Source organism: Macrosteles quadrilineatus, unplaced genomic scaffold, assembly GCF_028750875.1.
Source record: "Macrosteles quadrilineatus isolate MER2022 unplaced genomic scaffold, UCM_ALF_1.0 Scaffold_8__2_contigs__length_117827958, whole genome shotgun sequence".
Lineage (NCBI taxonomy): Eukaryota > Metazoa > Arthropoda > Insecta > Hemiptera > Cicadellidae > Macrosteles > Macrosteles quadrilineatus.
The window spans coordinates 35,720,271-35,740,079 of record NW_026542601.1 but is presented as its reverse complement, the minus strand read 5'-3'; the positions used below and the strand labels follow the sequence as shown (position 1 = coordinate 35,740,079).

The following is a 19,809-nucleotide window of genomic DNA, read 5'->3' as shown; positions in this document are numbered from 1 at the left end:
TTGATGGTAAATAAGTTTTAAAACAGATGAAACTTGTTTAAAAACAATAATTTAAAACTCGTATCAAAACTGTGATGAAATTGTTACAAACTTGTATTAAAACTATTTTAAACTCATGTTAAAACAACTATAAAATGGCTTTAATACAAGTTTTAACTGTTTTAAAACTGATTTTTGACAGTTTTGAGCTCATATTAATACAAAACCGCGATGTCAAGTTTCGTCGTATTCATAACAGTTTTGATACAAGTTTGAAACAATTTTTTCTTTGTTTTGTTACATGGTTAAAGCCTTTTAAAAACTTGAATCAAAACCGTGATAAAACTGTTACAAACTTGTATTAAAACTATTTTAAACTGTTTTAAAACTGGTTTTGAAACCAGTGAGCGGAGTCGGAGAAAAGTTGTCCGCTTGTGAGTGTGTCTGTGTGTTCGCACCAAAAACTCAAGAACCATTGCACTTATAGCGTTCAAATTTTGCACAAATAATTATGACACCATTAAAATTCTAGACGATTCCGCTGAGTAGTAATTATAAAACCATTAAAAAACATTTTAAATTTGTCCCATAAGAATAACATTAGGAGCTACCTTCTTCTTCTTTTTATTTGTTTACGTTTTACGAAAAACAATTTTGCTGTCTGCTAAAAACAGAGAGAACTACTTTTACTCTTAGCTCTTTCATTCATGGAGTAAAGAGTTATGACGCCTATGAATATAGATCATTATAATTTCACAACTTTCAGAATAATAAATTGAACTTTACAATATTAGTCGACAGTTATATACAGTTTAGGTTCAGTATTAAAATTTGCCTTAACATTACAAATATATATGTATATATTTAGAAATAAGCAGCTTTTTACACTATTCAATTTAATGGTGGCATTGACTATTAAATAGTCAAAGATATTAGCATTAGATTTGGGTCGCCGGATTTCTACCCCCGGATATTTACCCCCATGAAAAAACGCCTACGTCATTTTGACGTCACGAGGGGCGGGGCTTATACACGTTTGAGAAACAGCCCGCGACTGGAAATCTACCCCCGGCCATCTACCCCCAGACATCTACCCCCGGACATCTACCCCCGGACATCTACCCCCGGAAATCTACCCCCGGAAATCTACCCCCCGTGGTCAGCTCTGCCGTGTATCGGCCAATATCCATTATGTTGTATAATTGATTTTATAAATTGCTTTACCTTCTTATATCCAGTAGTAAACATGCGATATGTCGATGTCTGTTTTAACATTATCCATATTTATAATTCAATAAGTTGTAACAGTCCTTTTCAACCCCCCATTGTTACTTTCACATACAGTAACAGCTAACGGCGCATGCTAAGCGCGGATCGAAAGTGTTTATCACAAAAGATTGACCAATACGATTTTAATACTATTTAAAGGTTCTTCAAAAAGAAGAGAAACCGGTTAATTATAACTCTTATGACGTACGGTATGGGAATTATTTTATTCATTGAATGATCAACTATATTTTGTAACTAACGCAATAGTCGGTTTTGAAGTGATTTTAAAAATTGATACGTTAAGGATTAACTGAGCTCAATATGAAAGCTGTTAATTGTCAAATGCCCAAGAATAACATAACCCACAAATTAAATCTATATTTTATTTCGTAAATAAGTTTTTGAATTATTTGTTTAAAGTTAAACTTTTGGCTATGGGCAAGTTAATGTCATTTAAGAGATATTTGCCTACATTTTCAAGCACGATTAGTAAAAACACAATCTTTTTGACGTTTCGGGATCTGGAATTTGATCCCGTCATCTAGTGAGAAAGTGCCTAAAACTTAAGAAGATTAGTACCCAACCGAAGCTGAAAAAACACTATTACTATTACAAAATTCCTACACAGAACTGTATAGTAGTCACATCAAAACTCAAAGAAAGACAATAAAATGGTTCCATTTATATAGGCTGATTCAGGTAGTTTATATCCAGCATCTATTTAATCTCCAAAGTTAAAAGTTTCCAGTATAAAACTCTAATGTTGTGTTTTGTTTCTTTTGTCTGATTAACTTAAGTATCACATAAAAGTTTTATCTTGAGCGTTATTCACTGTCGCATTGTAACCGATGTTTTACAGTACATGATGAAGTTGAGTAGTTGTCACTTTAAAACAAGTAAGTTCAATAACATCTAAAGTAAAGTGTAGTATTTCTTTTAGCTTATTCAAGTTTGCTTGTGAAATGAAATGAAATGAAAATGAAATGAAATGAAATGAAATGAAAAATTCTTTATTTTACCAGGCAAAGTTAGGGCCACATGGCCCTCTCTTACACTTAACCTGACAAACTTAAATATAAAATACCCCCGCCGCAGCAAACCTGCCGACTAAGCGAATTTCCATTTGTCTGAATTGATTTTCAGTTAAATATATTTTAATAACATTAGGTTTAACGAGTACCTAGGTTTGCTGCTACAAGGAAACTAATAAAGTGTGTTTTTGAGTAAAATATTGATAGCTTAGTACAAAATAAATAAATTTGCCAAGTTTGATCAAAATATATCCATAAACAAGCAAACTACAACATTTGACAATATTCTCCATAAGAATAACATGGGAATTTTAAATTTACAATTTTTTTAATTTTCTCCGTTACTAATAATCGAACAAAAATACTTTTATATACTAAATTATTTGTTTTTTTAAGCTCTTTAAAAAGGTCTAAAGAGAAATCGGGAAATTTTGTGTTTTGAGGGTCAAAAGTGAGAAAAACCAATTTTTACCCCATAAAACCCCCCATAAAGCCCCGTTCTCATGGTCCGATCGTGCTGGTTCGCGAACTTATTCAAGTTTATCCCGCTTTACACCTTTGAACCAAATTTCATCAAAATTGGACAAAAATTACTCAAGTTATCTCGTTCACGGACGTATATATATATATATATATATATATATATATATATATATATATATATAAGTCTATATATATATATATACATATATAAAAATTTGAACGAATGGTGTTTTTGGCCTCTGGGGACATCAAAATGAAAAAGTAAATCGGTCCCGGGTCTAGGTCTTACCGTGCCACCTACGGTAATAGCTACTTCCCTATAGGGAAATTCGCTAAAAATAAAAAATACAATGACATTTCTTAATCTAATATAAAAATACATCAAGTACAAGTTAAACAAAAATTCAATTTATTTATTTAGCTTGTGTTGTTTTTCTTGTGTGAAATTGTATTTTATTCAATTGGGCGTAAAGTGACTCCTTTTCTGGAAAATAAGGGTTGACAAGACACTACTTGCCCTCGTGAACTATATTTTTCGTTATATTGCAACTATTTTCAAAAAACTAAGTTAGAAAAGGACACTACATTTTCCTACAGTCCCTGAGAAAGTGGCCTTCATTGCACTGATAAGTTATAATTATAAATTATAATTTATAGTAAATGTGAAACTTATTTAAGAAACAAATATAATCTAAATTCAATATCAGTAATTGGCATAATGATTGGTGCAAGAGGGACTATTACAAAATTTTTTGACGAATTTTTAAAAAAATATAATCTTCCATCAAAATTAAAAAATGAAATAGTCATAAAAGTGCTAAAAGAATCATGTAAAATCATTCAAAATCATTTATATGGACAACGTTATTAATCTATGTTACATGTTATTTATATCGTAAATTTAAGTTTTTTTTACTGTGTCTAATAGGCAAAGTTTATTAATAAACTCAGTTTTCAAAATAAAATAATAGCACAGAAAGTTGCTAATTGCTGCATATATTTACTTTTGTCGCACAGTTTTTTTTTGCCGCACACCATTATTTAAACCAAATAACACGAAACAGCGTGCTCTTATTAGGCTGTACGCTTGAAAATAAGTTGGTAACACTTAAAGATATTATGACTACGATCAGCTGGTGCAGCGTTTACCATTTCGTTCAATGTTTGGATCTGACCTAATAGTCCAGGAGCTGAGGGGGTTTGAGCATGCATGAAAGTAGTACGCAATGTTATTGCTGATTATTGTAATATGGACTGTGGTGATCAAAATTACGTATGTCGCCTATTTCAAAAAAGGTCGATAAGGTGGGGGGGAGGGGGCAAACATGGCGGTTTGCGCTATGCATTAAAACGCTGATAGTTCGAAAACGGTAAAAGATAGAACATCGGTTAAAACGTCGTCGGAATTCTAAAAATGTGCCCAACAATAATGGTTATTGGGTCCGAGGTCGTATCTCTATAAATAAACAAGTTATTGTATAAAATATGTAAAAATGGACTTTTCGTGTAGTTTTTTTTTTTACCGAAAGTAGAATTAATTTGTGAGTGTCGCAAAGAAGTAATATCAAATATCTTTGCTGATAGTTGTAATATGGCGCGTTCCGCCATCTTTGCCCCCCTCCCCCCAAGTTCTCGACCACCTGAAAAGTAGGCGACATGCGTATTTTTTATCACCACAGTCCATATTACAACTATCAGCAAAGATATTTGATATTACTTCTTTGCGACACTCACAAATTAATTCTACTTTCGGTAAAAAAAAAAAAACTACACGAAAAGTCCATTTTTACATATTTTATACAATAACTTGTTTATTTATAGAGATACGACCTCGGACCCAATAACCATTATTGTTGTGCACATTTTTAGAATTCCAACGACGTTTTAACCGATGTTCTATCTTTTACCGTTTTAGAACTATCAGCGTTTTAACGCATAGCGCAAACTACCATGTTTGCCCCCTCCCCCCCACCTTATCGACCACTTTAAAAAAAGGCGACATACGTAATTTTGATCACCACAAACCATATTACAATAATCAGCAATAACGTTGCGTACTACTTTCATGCATGCTCAAACCCCCTCAGCTCCTGGACTATAACCTAAAAACGGGTTTGAAAAACTATTTATATGCTTTATAGTAACTGTACGAAAAATTTAATGTGTTACGCGAGTGCAAACTGCCTTTGCTGCACTCGAGAACATTTCCACACTCGCCTACGGCTTGTGCGTAAAAATGTCTCTCGTGTGCAGCAAAGAGCCACTGCCACTTCCCCACTAGTTACACAAATAACTATCCTTGTAAAGATAATCTCTCAAAATGACCTCAAACGTGTTTTAATTTTACTGTTGACTATACACAGAGACTAGCGTGTGTAGACTAGACTAGTGTTTGACGGCGACAGCACTAACGCTGCCTAAACCGGTGGCCCTAACTAAGAGATGGTATTATCATATAGTTATACAACTGCAACTTATTAATATAGTTTTCATATGATTCCCAAAGTTCACGGGAGACTATTTAACCCCAAAACCTAATACCTCAACAATTCATTGTATTCGTATGGATTCTACGTTTTTCAACGTGGACTAATGGAATTAGGGTACTGCATTCGAGGTGCGGCTACAGGAAACCTAATGTCAAAAGTCTGGATGCGAGTGAAAAAAAAAACTCTCACATTCTTTTGCTTTACATGTCCACTCTATTAGTGTATTATCAATGATAAAATATTATACTCGGTGTATAATCAACGATTTTACTAATGCAAATTAACAGCTGTTTAGTGAAATCATTTCGTCTATTGACTATCGTACTATCGGTACGTCTAACTATAACAAGAATGCACCAATAAGCTACAACAGATTAAATCAATCAATACATAATTTTAATACATGATGCAATTGCTTACAATCGAAGTTTATAAGTGAGTTTACGACAGCAGATTTTTTCAAACCACCAAATTGTTTAGTTTCAGAATTAATATTTGAATTGGTAGTTGGTATAAAACACCCGCTGTCAAGGTAAAAACTTGTTCCGTTAAGTCAAATTATTTTTTTTAATTAATATGAGTACAAAAATATTACACATTTTCCCCCAGAAAAGAAAATTACCAAAATCGACAAATTTCTAATGTGAACTGTAGTGTACTGAATCAGCTGATACAATTTAAATGTGTTTTCAATACTTTGTTTACATTGTTGTTTGTTTACGTTTGACATAACACCATAGTTACTTGGTGTTTCAAATATAACTTTTCTTACGAAAATGTCTTATTACTTTACATAATTAACTCACAGTACTACAAATGGCGCAGTCTACTAAACGGACCGACGATTTACGTATAGATGCTTTTGATGGTCATTCTGAAGAATGGACTTACTGACTCGAACGTTTCAAGATTGCATTACGAAACAGAGGAATCAAGAATGAGGATACAAAACGAGACTTTTTGCTAGGGAACCTTGGACCTCAACCCTTCAAGCTAGTATTTGACCACGCACGACCTGATCCCGTCAGTAATCTTCACTTTACAGGAGTTATTGATATACTTAAGAAATACTACACACAAAAATCCGCACCACTATCACAGCGGGTTATCTTTAGTCGCCGTTTCAGACAAGAAGGTGAATCTGTTAGTCATTTCGAATTTGCTTTGCGCGAAATTGCAGGTCTCTGTGACTTTAGTGACAACTTAGACGAACGGCTGAGAGATCAGTTTGTTCTGGGCATCAACAATGATCGCTGGCAACTTGAACTTTTGCGCTTACATGCTACGACAGATACTACATTTGAACAAGTCACAAACACCGCTACTTTATTGGAAAATGTTGACAATCAACAGTCACAATTCCGTAATACACGTTCAGTCAACAGAATAAGCAACAGGAACAAGAAGAATGCTTTCGAAACGATACCGTCGAAACAAGAAACAAAAGGAAACACTTCGAAACAAAACATCGTACATCTTAACAAGAGAACTGACTGCATTCGGTGTGGTTACAAGAAACATACACAAGGAACGAGCTGTCCCGCTGTCGATGCCACTTGCAACGCCTGTGGAGGACTGAATCATTTTGCACGCACTTGTCTTAAAGTGGGTAATGCAGTCATTATCAAAGGTAAGCGACTTAACATGTTAGAGGCAAAAAACTCGTCTTGTAACTCTAGTGTTAAATCTTTTTCTGATACAGATCAAATCCAAGCGATTAATAAAGGGTCGAAAGTAATGCTTTCAGTCAAGTTAAACAATCATACAATTTCAATGTTGTATGACCCAGGTGCAGCGTTCAGTATCATTAGCAGAAACATATGGCGAGATCTAGGAGCTCCTAAACTATTTCCCACAGAAAATCTTAATGCATACACAGGAGTTCTAATTGAAACTATGGGTAAAACGTATGTTTCAGTTGAAGCTTTTGGTTCCAAACGTAAGTTACCGGTAATTGTTGTTAAGAAAAACGATATACCTTTGTTCGGCCTAGACTGGGTTCTTGATTTTAACTTACCACTGCCACCTGGGGCTCAAATATGTACATTGTCCAAACAGCAAACAGAACAAGTAAGTGAACAGATTGTTAATGATATTGTTAACGGTTTTCCAGAAGTTTTCAGTCCCTCTTTAGGTACGATTAAAAATCACAAGGTATCTTTTCACATGGCTTCAAATGCAGCTCCTGTAGTTTCAAAACCACGGCCAGTTCCTTTTGCTTTACGGGAACCTGTGGAAAATGAAATTCAACGATTAGTAGACAGTGGAGTTTTAGAACCAGTCGATGCCAGGAATGAACCTATCATTTGGGCTTCGCCCATAGTAATAGTGGTAAAACCGTCTGGAGCTATCCGCATATGCGCGGATTTCAAAAATACTATAAACAAACATATGCTCCCCGATAAATATCCTATGCCTACATTCGAAGAGATCACCTCAAAACTTACAGGTGGCCAGGAATTCTCCGTCATAGATCTCAAAGATGCATATCTGCAGATGGAGGTCGAACCATCGGCACAACAGTACCTGATTATTTCTACTCACAAAGGATTTTTCAAGTACAAACGCTTACCCTTCGGAATCAAAATTGCCACCGGGGTTTTTCAGTGCAAGATGGATCAAGTACTGGCAGGCTTACATGGAGTCGCTTGTCTCCTTGACGACGTCATAGTCACAGCCCCAACGAGAGAGGAACATATCGAACGTGTCAAAGAAGTGTTAAGACGTTTTCAAGAATCTGGAATTCGTGTCCAGACATCAAAATGTAAATGGTTTCAAGATTCCGTTAACTATTTGGGTCACAGAATTGATAGAGCTGGTATACATCCAACGACAGAACATCTGGAAGCAGTGAAAAACATGCAATCACCGAAAAATGTGAAAGAGTTAAGATCATTTCTTGGGTCGATCAATTACTACAGTAAATTTATTCCCCATTTACAGTCCTTGTGTGTTCCATTACACAAACTGCTAAAGAAAGGCGTGAAATGGCATTGGAACGAAAACCATGAACAGGTAGCAGCAAAATTGAGGCATCTTCTTACTACAACAGACACGTTGGCTCACTATGACGAATCCCTACCTCTCATCCTCGCAACTGATGCGAGTGATATTGGTGTTGGAGCTGCTCTTTTCCAAAAGTATCCTGATGGGACTGAAAAACCTTTAGCTTTTGCGTCAAGGCGCCTTGATCATGCTGAGTGCCGATACAGCGTGATAGAAAAGGAGGCGTTAGGTTTGGTTTTTGGAGTAACTCGTTTTGAACAGTACCTTTATGGTAGACATTTCGAAGTTCGAACGGACCATAAAGCATTGGTTAAAGTCTTCGGTGAACATGATTCAATTCCGACGGTAGTTTCAAATCGAATCGCTAGATGGGCATTAACACTGAGTGCCTATGACTACTCGATCAACTATCAACAGGGCAAAGATAACAAAACAGCCGATCTATTATCAAGATTTCCCTTGCAAAATACGATAAAATCTACAGAGGAAGACCAGGGTGGCAGTAACAAAGCACACCTTTTCCATTTGCGTTCACAGGATCTACCAATATCGACAAAGTGTTTGCAAGAAGCGACAAAAACTGATCCAATACTTTCAAAAGTAGTAAACTATTTAAAAAGGGGTTGTTGGCCTTTGGAAAATAATGAAGACACTAACCTACAACCGTACTACAGCAAACGTGAAGAACTTTCCTTTGAGAATGGAATTCTACTTTGGTTTGGGAGATTGGTCATACCTGCGAAACTTAGATCAAGAGTGATGGAAATACTACATGAGGGACATCCAGGTATTGTAGCTATGAAAGGGAAGGCACGTTTTCAAGTCTGGTGGCCTAAACTGGACAAGGACTTGGAAGAACACACTAAACATTGCAATGGATGTCAAGAAAACAGAAGCAAAGATCCTGAAATGCCGTTATTATCATGGCCTGTTCCTGGAGAAGTTTGGTCACGGATCCACATCGATTTTGCCGGACCCTTCATGGGGAAAATGTGGTTGATTGTAGTAGATGCTCGGTCAAAATGGCTTGAAGTATTCCCGATGTCGTCAACTTCAACAAAGTCAACGATCAAAGCTTTAGAAGAGTTATTTTCAAGATTTGGCTATCCAAGGGTAATTGTAAGCGATAATGGACCACAGCTAACATCCTACGAGTTTCAAACCTTTTGTAAGAGCCTAAACATTAAACATGCTCGAATCACCCCCTATCACCCAAAAAGCAATGGGTTAGCGGAACGATGTGTTCGTACATTCAAAGAACGCATGAATGCTTCAAAAGGAAATGCTGGGACTTTCCAAGAAAAACTCAACAGCTTTTTATTTGCTTACAGAACGTCACTGAGAAGATCTACTGGAAAAACTCCAGCATTTATGATGTTTGGTCGCGAATTACGCTCTAAATTAGACATGTTGTTTCCTGACGTTGAGCAGAAAAACGACGAAGAGTTGGTTCAACAGCGGCTACAAAAACCTGGATCAAAAGAAAAAGTTTTTAAAGAGGACGACAATGTATGGGTACTAGACAAATCTGGAGCTGGTTTCAAGAAAGGAACGATTGTGAAAGTGAATGGTCCTTACTCATATGTAGTAAATACAAATGGACTAAATAGACGATGCCACGCAGATCAACTTCGTCTGGCTTAACTCTTAGAAGAAGGGGGGACGATGTAGTGTACTGAATCAGCTGATACAATTTAAATGTGTTTTCAATACTTTGTTTACATTGTTGTTTGTTTACGTTTGACATAACAACATAGTTACTTGGTGTTTCAAATATAACTTTTCTTACGAAAATGTCTTATTACTTTACATAATTAACTCACAGTACTACATGAACGGTTTCGCTAAAATTTGAAAATCTCAGTCTTTATTCTGCACTGTTACCAAATCACCTAAAAAGATAAATAAATATAAAGTTTATTTGTTTACTTATTTATTTTAATTAATTTATTTGAGTTTATTTTACCTACTGAAGGACAGTTCTGATCACTTCGCAAACAATGGTTATAGTGCAATAAATTTGAAACGTGATTCGACAATATCGAGTTTATAAGTTATAAATCACTTTTAAAGCAAATAAAAGTAATTTAACGTTGCATCGTTTGTTGGACCATTAATTTTTATGTGATTGTTCAGCAATCCGGTGACATTTTTGTTTTCATGAAAGCGACGATAGACATGAAATGTTTCGTTTCAATATAATTTTAAAGGAATTCGACGTTTGACGCATTTCATATGGTTTATTTACAGTTTCACCCTTGTCGGAATTAACCTTCATAATGTAGGAATACGGGTAGATTATTCTTTGAAGATATTTAAGTAAGACTGTTATTACAGTGTTAAAACTGACCAGGGCTAAATCGGTTTCTATAATCAACGGAATCACCATAGAAGAAATACTTTTATTTTATTTGTCAGGGCAGATGTAGGGTATGTATAACCTCAGACTATTTATATATAATTAATATATATAATATAAATATAAAATTTAGAAGGGAATTGCAAATCTTTTGGTTTGGGGGTTAAACGTGGAAAGGCCCAGATTTTACCCCAGAACCACCCTGCCTTTTCAAATGAGTTGCGAACTCGTTCGAATAGGTTCGTATGTTTACATGTTTATACAGTACCAAATTTCATCAAAATCAGACGATGTTTGTCGTTTATCGTGCTAGCAGACACACATGTATATTTCAATCACTCTATTACTTTTCATGTTGCAGAAAACCTATGTATTTAAAAAAAAGTTATTTAATTAGGGAAATTGTTCTTAAAATTTTAAGGAGATATTTTAGTGGATATGATCAGGCAAATGTAAATTCATTTTTGAATATACCTACCTTTCAGTTTTATTTAACTACACTTCCTCAGGTATAAACAAATGGATAGTATATTTTGAGATCATGGACATGGACTAAATTGCAAGACTTATCCACCACTTCCTTACCTTTTGTATTACAAATGTACATTTTCTTTTACCATATCTAATATAAAGCTTAATATTATTTTTTCTCAATAATTATCTATTTTTAACTGAAGACACTATTTAATTCATTGTGTATTTTTTTACCTCAAAATAAATAACAAACAACGGCTGTCACAAATCTTTAAATTGGAAACTACATTGAATGGGAGCCCCACGTCACCGTCGCGGTGGAGGACCTGTTGACTGTCGAGCCCATGTGACGACGTCCGCCGTCAAGCGCTACAGGTCTTGTGACGTCTGCGCACACCAGCGTCGCGACGCCCCGTCGTCGTCAGTCGCTAGCAGGACGTCAAAGTGTCGCGTCGTGGTAGTGAACTGACCTCGGTGTAGTGAAAACATAACCGGACTTACAACACTACCTTGGGGAACACCGATAGAAACAGGTGAGTCCCTAGTTTACCGCCTTGGGGGACCCCGAATTTATCCAGTGTATGCAGAGGGGGTTGGGAGGAAACGCAAAAAATACAAAATGTGAAATAACCCCTGCAGCAAACCTGTATACTAAGTGAATTTCAATTTGTATAGACTTTTACTAAATGCTTTCAGGAACAATACAAATTTATTTCCCGTTTGAATATCATTATATTAAGCAAGTACTAAGGTGCTACAGGGAAGGTAAAAAGTGTTTCTGATCAAATATTATTATTGTATGATGAAATAAATAAATTTGTCAATTTTGATAAAGATATTACCATACACAAGTGAACTATAACAGTTTTCTTTTCCTCCATAAAACTAACACAAATTTTAAATGCAGGCCTTAAGTTCTTATGCATTTTCTCCGTTAGATTCGATTTTAAAACAACAAGTCAATATACAAAGTTATTTGTTTTTTAAGCTCCACACGATGTCCAGATTGGAAATGTCCAAGTATTAAGGGTGAAAATTAAAAAAACCAAAATGTTTTCAAGATTCCAAACCCTTTAACACCCCGATCTTGCTGGTTCGCAACCTCATTCAAGTTTATCTCACTCTAAACCGAATGTGAGATTTGATCAAAATCGGACCAAAACACTCACTTGTATTGTATTTACTGACTAAAATACATGTAAATAAAACACAATATTATTACTGTAACGAAAACCTATTAATCAGCTTGCTATCGGCAACGAAGTTGTGTACAATTTATGAAGATTAAAATGTATCCAATGGAATGAAAATAAGCAAGATTCTTTATTGTTTTTAAAACATATTTTGGAGACGAGGAAATCTAGAAAATCACATTCTTTCAAACTGCATTTGGAAAAAGTTACCAGTTTTATAGTCAATGTAAAGTCCTCCATTTCAACCAAAGCGATAAAAAAAACTCAAGGAGAAAACAAGCGTCGATTAAAAAAGAATAATGACTACTTGTTTTGTTGGAAACAATTCATAAGTCTTTGGATAAGTGTATTTTATATGTTTAAGTTTGTTTTCAATATATTGTAATGTTGCATCACTATTAAATATTTCTTCATTGGGTTTAAATTTTTCAAATCAAGCAGAACGGAAACTTAATTCATCACAATTTCTGTCGTCATAAATATATTATCCTTACAAATCTCCTTATTAATTGCTAAAGAACAATTTGAGGAATAAATAATTAAAATACATAATGTATTTTTCTGTGTGAAAAATCACTTAGCTATTTTTACTTTAACTAGTCATACTAAATTACTACTTGAAATTATATGATGGAAGTTGACATGACAAAACGCAGGTTAATATGACTTTAACGTATGTAAATGGTTTAAAGAATTATTTGAGAAACAAATGCTAAAACACATAATTTATTTAAACAATAACTATCCAATGGTTGTTCACTGGAACACCACACAAGTTATTTGACAGTTTTTCAAATCAAGCAGAACGGAAACTTAATTCATCATAATTTCTGTCGTCATAAATATATTATTCTTACAAATCTCCTTATCAATTGCTAAAGAACAATTTGAGGAATAAATAATTAAAATACATAGTGTATTTTTCTGCGGGAAAAATCAGTGTGACATTTTTACTTTAATCATTTATACCCAATTGCTACTTAAAATAATATGATACAAGTTGACTTGACAAAACGCAGGTTAATATGACTGTAACGTATATAAATGATTTAAAGAGTTATTTGAGAAACAAATGCTAAAAACACATAATTCATTGAAACAATAATTATCCAATGGTTGTTCATTGGAACACCACACAAGTTATTTGAAAGTTTTTGCCTAGATTAGTCATATTATTTAATAGTCACTTTAGTAACCCATCGTGCCATTTTTCATAGTAAGCCCATTAAACTCAGGTTAATATGAATGTAACGGATTAAAAATGTTACCAGACCAATAAAAAATACACTATGTATTCTACAAACTAGGCCAATTATTTAGCCTTTTTAACTTGGGAAGTAATATTTAATCGTCACTAAAATAACACAAGTTAAATACATAAATGTTCTTAAAATGTTTTATTAATAAACAATAAAACATCCTCTAATTAGCAAACTGTACAAAATTATTTCGCCTTTTCACGTAGGCTAGTAGATAAAAATTTTGACCTTAAACAGATTTGAATATTAGTTTAACAGGTTTAATACTGCAAAAAACATATTTTGAGAGAAATTTTTAAGAGAAACAGGTGGGCCACCCCGCAACGGAAGCTGGTATTGATGTTCGTGCGGGCTTAAAACCCTTTTACCGGGTAACCCTACAAGTCTCAGTTTTCAATGTGGGGTGTGCTATAAAACACCAACTTTGGCACAAAATATACTTACGTTGAGTTTTATTTTTTGAACCACAAAATTTACATTTTTGGGTCCAGACCCTAGACCAGTTGCGTTTTCGAATGAAGACTCGAGAATGATTTTGAGAAAAAAATTCGAAGCTCCTTAAATATTTTTGGATATGTTGGGTTCGAACAAATTGTTCATTTACTTACATTTTAACCAATGGAAAAGGGAGTATGTTGTGTAGTATCTTATGTCAATTCATATAAGCTGGTGAGAACAGAAAATTTAATCTGAATCGTACTGATACCATAATTTAAAATACAGTATGACCATAATAGGGGTTTAAATAGGGGTTTTTAAATAATAATACTGGCAATAGCAGGTTCATATCGATGGGATATCTACTAAGTAAAAGTCAGTGCTACTACAGCATATGTACCAGAGTTTATACAGAACAGCGTACAGCAGATTAAAATGTGCTATTCTGTAGGTTAAAAACTATCTAACTTCTTAAAAATAAATATTAATCTTTCTTTGGTGGTTACTTATCACGAAATAACATACAATTACAAACAAGTGGTATATTTCGTGGTTTTCGCAAAATCCTTTAGCCTCTGAAAACAACTTATTATACCCCGAAATATACCACTTTTATAGTAATTGTATTATTTAGTGATGAATAACCACCAAATGATGATTCCACCACGAATAACATGCCGGAAAGAATCAACTCTTAAAAATATTCTTATTTAAATAGACGCATAAAGTATGTAGAATTATTTATAAACCAATTTTAGAACGCAATTACAAAGCTTTATAGTTTTTAAACTAATACTTTATTGAATTCTAGTAGGAAAAGATGACTTAAGCTGTAAAAGTAATAATTATAAAAATTTGACACATTACAATAATCAGTATAATCACTTTGAATAAAAAAGGCTTATCCCCATGAACACAAACAAAAAACTCAATATTAATACTGCTACAATGGAATGAAAAATAAACCCGTTATGTAGTATCATTTAGTATAGCCTACTCGAATATACTCAATAGTATACGTGAAGTTGAAAAACAAATACAAATCCACAAAAGTAAAAATTAATCTAAATAGATGATTACTAATATTGTTTCAACTTATTATTGCATTTTAGTGAGTTTCTTTGTACTATGAGAATTGTGCCAATGTTCAAAACTAGTTGGACACTAATGGAAAAGGGCACTGGGTATTAAAATGTTATCCGAGTTTTGAAGAAAATATTTCCCTTTAGAGATTTTCTGACTTGAAAATATAATATATTTTTTGAAAGTCAAATTATGAGGGCTGCCACAGACCATGTTTACCTGCCTTGCAACAATACGTTTGGCGTAAACGTGTTCTGTGAAGTGAATTGTTTATAACTGTTGTTTCTCTCTACTGTTGTTCTTTGTTCCGGTTGAGGCTAGAACAAACAAACTGTTGCAGTTCTTTGAAGTTTGCTCCAACTAGATATGAGAACTACACTCGCGACTTTGTGTTGTAGAACCTTGGTGAGTTTTAATCCTGGTGTGTGTTTAATTTTTGTTTTCGAAGTGAATCAAATAATTGAATGCAGGAAAATGGTGCTCAAAGGGTTAACCAAAATTATTTATAGTTTATTTATAGTTTTACCCTCAAGTTTAAAAATTTATTTCCAAGCTATTTTGTGGAGCTTAAAAACAAATAATTAACGTACAAAAATGTGATGTAGGAGTATTTGTTATGAAAAAAAAGAAAAAAAATGTAAACTTAGAGTTTCTAAATTATTTATATGGAGCATAAATTAACTGTTGTAGTTTGTTTGTGTATAACTTCACTTAGTCCTACTTTGGCAATTCTTTTTATTTCGGAAGCTATTAACATTTCATAGAAAATAGTCATATTATGTTCCCTGTAGCAGTAAACCTAAGTACTCATTTCACCTAATGCTGTTTAAATAGGTAATGAATTTGATATTTTAAGGATATATTTTGATGAAAATCGAATCACCCAAATGGACATCCACTTGGTCTGCAGGATTCCTGCGGAAGCATCAAATTTGTATTCTAAAACTGGATAGAGTAATTTGCTTTGCATGCTGCAAATAGATTAATCTATTCAGTTATAACATTTTAGTCTGTTTGTGTATCCTTAATGATGGTAAAGTTTGGAGTAATATGTCTACTAAATGTTTGTCTATGATTTTACCAAAATCTAGAGTCAAGTATTTGTACTACTGGTTGGTTTTGATACCAGAGGTCAATCTATGGCTCTCAACTACTGTAGATCTTTTATATGATCCAAATGGTTTAAAATTGAGATGATTTCTCTGATATGGAAAAATGATAAACCCACTCTCTACGAAAACAGGATGGAACTTAACTTACAATTGTCTTCAGCTGATAAGATATATACGTTTATAAGGACGTTATTGGTCATCATGCAGCTTTAGCAGGGGAATAGAATTACGAATCGGAGTATGTTACAATTTTTTTAAATTTATTTATAATTTAAACGTTATTCTAGTGCCTTAATTAAAAATCGGTAAGAATTTGGATTAGGATGATGCATTTTGCGTTCATCTGTCCACTTAGTAAATAAAAAGATTTTATATTGACTCACACTTATAGGCCTAATTTATTGCAACGTTTGTAACCTATTTTTGATCAATTTGTAAAGCTTAAATTCTTTCTAGTATTTTTTTTTTCTTACTTATAACGTGCCATCAACGCTTTTAAAAATGAACTTAGCCAATACATACCCAACTGCTGGATGGTTGTAGCAACCAGATCCAGTTTGTGTTTAATGTGTTTTAGTGTGATAATTTTTCGTTCAAGAGCTTTTGCCCGGATATGAACCAACATCAAAAGCTAGATTTGACTAGCTGCGGTAGTCAAATCGTCTGTGGGAATTTTCACACACACACACTAGACAGGCTGCCAAGTAAGCGCCAAGACCGATCAGTAACGCGGTGATCCGTAATTCCTTTTAACATACGATTTCCGCTGTAAATATTACTGTATATTTATATGCTCGGCTATATTTTACCTAAACTATTTTATATCAGGATTTTGTGAGGCCAAGAAATGAGCTTTATAATTCTTGGCGTGAGTTTCTAATGGCAGCAAAATACCTGGATTTGTTGGAGTAATGTTTTTGAGCGAATTCTATAAAGGGAAATAGATATAAAACTATGAATACAAGGCCGTGAAGTTGATGTGTGGCAACGTCACACCTGCCGGCCTATTGTCATGGTAATAATAGTGTTAACAAACTTGTAAACATAACAATTATGCAGATGCTCCATTAAGCATTTTTGCAACAGCTGCTTCAGTAGGCTGGGGCCGGGACAAAGCAAGGCCCCACTAGAAAAAACAGGCCATGCTGCAGGATCCATGACGTTCAATAAGCTGGGTGTTTGTCAGATTTTAATGGCAAGAGTTTAGTATAACTATCCACCACTGTGACGTAGTGTTGCGCTGCCCGCGTTGCAGCATGGCCTATTTTTCTAGTGTTTACCCTCGGAAATCTACCCCCAGTGGTCAAATCAGAAATATTTGAATTCCGACTTCTAATTCCGAAACAATTACATGTTGATAGTATATTGGGGGTAAATTTCCAGTCGCGGGCTTTTTCTCGACCGTCTATGCCCCTCGTAACGTCATAATGACTAAGGCGTCTTTTAATGAAGGTAAATTTTCGCTACCCCCTTTTGTCTTGCCGCGGCCTTGTATTAGGAGGCCATGGTTTTACACACCTTAACCGAAGCACATTACTAGACGAATAGCGTTCACTATTGTTCGACGAGCATTCGTGAATTTCAACCTTCTTTTTGTCATACCTGCATTCGTTAAATGGATATTTAGAAAACGGCAATATTATTAGCAGTGTTCCGTCATTTGTTTGTTTGTATGGTGATTGTACGAGCGATCGTTGCAAAAATCTACTTCCTTTCCTTTTTGTCGCAATGTTAGCAAGGCAATTCTGTTGTTTTTGTTATCTTTGTTGACAAATTCCTTGGGACTTGTTTTTGTAGCTTTCTTGTGCATTATTGTTTACCGTATATAGTTTTATAATTTATTTGATCTGCTTTGCGTTTGTTTGCATTGATTGATGCTTAAACGCGCGGATGGTCTGGTTCTGTAGCCCGGTAGTTGTTGATCCACCATCAGTATTTATCCAGGAAAATGAATAGAACAGATATAATGGAACCGAATCAATAGAATAGAATGAATAGAATCTCTTATGAAAAGAAAATCCTCTATTTCAACTATTCACTTGAACTTGACTAAAAGTCAAACGATATAAATAAGTAAACAGATAGAATGGAATGTAGTATACTTGCATACATATCATGGTGTGATATAAATCAACCAGTTCAAGCAGTATACACAAGGTATTTAGACAGATTAGTGGTGAAGGCTTGATGTATGTGGTATGAAACTATTGTAGCAACCCCCCTCTGTTGGGCAGGCGAGGGTGAGATACATACTTGGTGTTTGTGGTTGTAGTTACTTGTTACTAAATATGGTACAGAGAAACAATACACCCACCACAGCAAACCTGCAGACTTAGCAAACTTCCATTTGAATGATTGGATTTTCACTCAAATATTTCCTTAATTTTTCAGATTTTCCCCTATTTAAATACGATAAGATTAATGAATACTTAGGGTTGCTGCTACTGGGAAGGTAATAAAGTTAGTTTTTTAGTAAGGTAAGATTTACCAATTTTATCAACCAATATACATAAAGAAGCTATTGTGGTTTGTTTAAATTTGTTCAATACAATTTATGTACTTTTAAATTACATGCAGAAATTGTTCGAATTGAATTTTATTTGAGGAGGGTTATGGTGTTGAGTACATTTTTAGGATGTTTCTTGTAATTTGCGTTTTCAAATTCTGAAGAATTATAATAATTATTTAGGAGTATCATTTCTTTAGGATATTTTACGGATAGTGCAAATCATCATGTTTAATGTCGATAAATCCAACCTAACCTACATTGATAAGAAGTCCTTTACAGTCTACACAGTGGTTCTAATTGTATTCCATTTGGTTGGCGGCCTTGTAACCTTATTGTGGGTTGGCAACCCTGGTCTGGTGTTTATCAGCTGTATCAGCTCGTGAAAACAGTCCATAGAGTACGGAAATAGAAACTCATCCACTAACAAACATTCCACACAGAGTAAGTTAAGATACCTACTGGGTCTTGTGGTTTTATCTTGTTCCTCTAATACTGATGAAAATATAATGCTAGAACAAGAGTTGATTTGTGTTTTGGCAATCCTCTTACAATATTTATCACGTGTTATTATGTATACATTTTATTTGCTCTGTTTTGTTGAAATTTAAAGATAGCGTACGTAAATTTTTATTTGGTATGGTTGAGGATTTGAAAATTTCAATCTAACAAAAGTGATTAAAATAGTTAATGGAATCGAACAGTAAACTTAAAAGGATACTCCTAAGACAAACTTATAGAGTATACTCTTCCATTAGTATTACTGAGGTGAGTAATAGTGTATAATTTAAAGTTTACCCATCATTATAGAATCAGAATCTGTATTCATTGTTTTAGTATACATACCTAAAATAATATTACAGTTCGATTTTTTAAAAAGAAAATTGGATTAATAAATCCTGTGAGATGAAGTTTTGTTTCAAACCAATAAAAACAAAATATCACAAGAGTATAAGTTATTTTTAAGGAGAGAATTCAAACACAGATGTAATGAAATCACAGTGTACACTTCAAATCACTTTAAATCAGTGTACACTTATGCACTTTTATATCGTTCCACTTTTAGTTTTAAGGGGGATTTTAAAAAGACTACGTAAATCCCAGTACTCTCTATTATTTCTGTCCTAA

The 19,809-nt window shown here is 34.0% G+C and overlaps 1 protein-coding gene across 1 annotated transcript in view; it reads left to right on the top strand.

Moving 5' to 3' along the window:
• Positions 1 to 11,549: 11,549 nt before the first annotated feature.
• Positions 11,550 to 19,809, top strand: part of LOC129000315 (voltage-dependent T-type calcium channel subunit alpha-1G-like) — a 70,236-nt gene continuing 61,976 nt past the window's right edge. The window contains exon 1 of the mRNA XM_054427277.1: positions 11,550 to 11,623. The gene's annotated coding sequence lies outside the window, so the exon portion shown is untranslated. The remainder of the gene's footprint in view (positions 11,624 to 19,809) is intronic.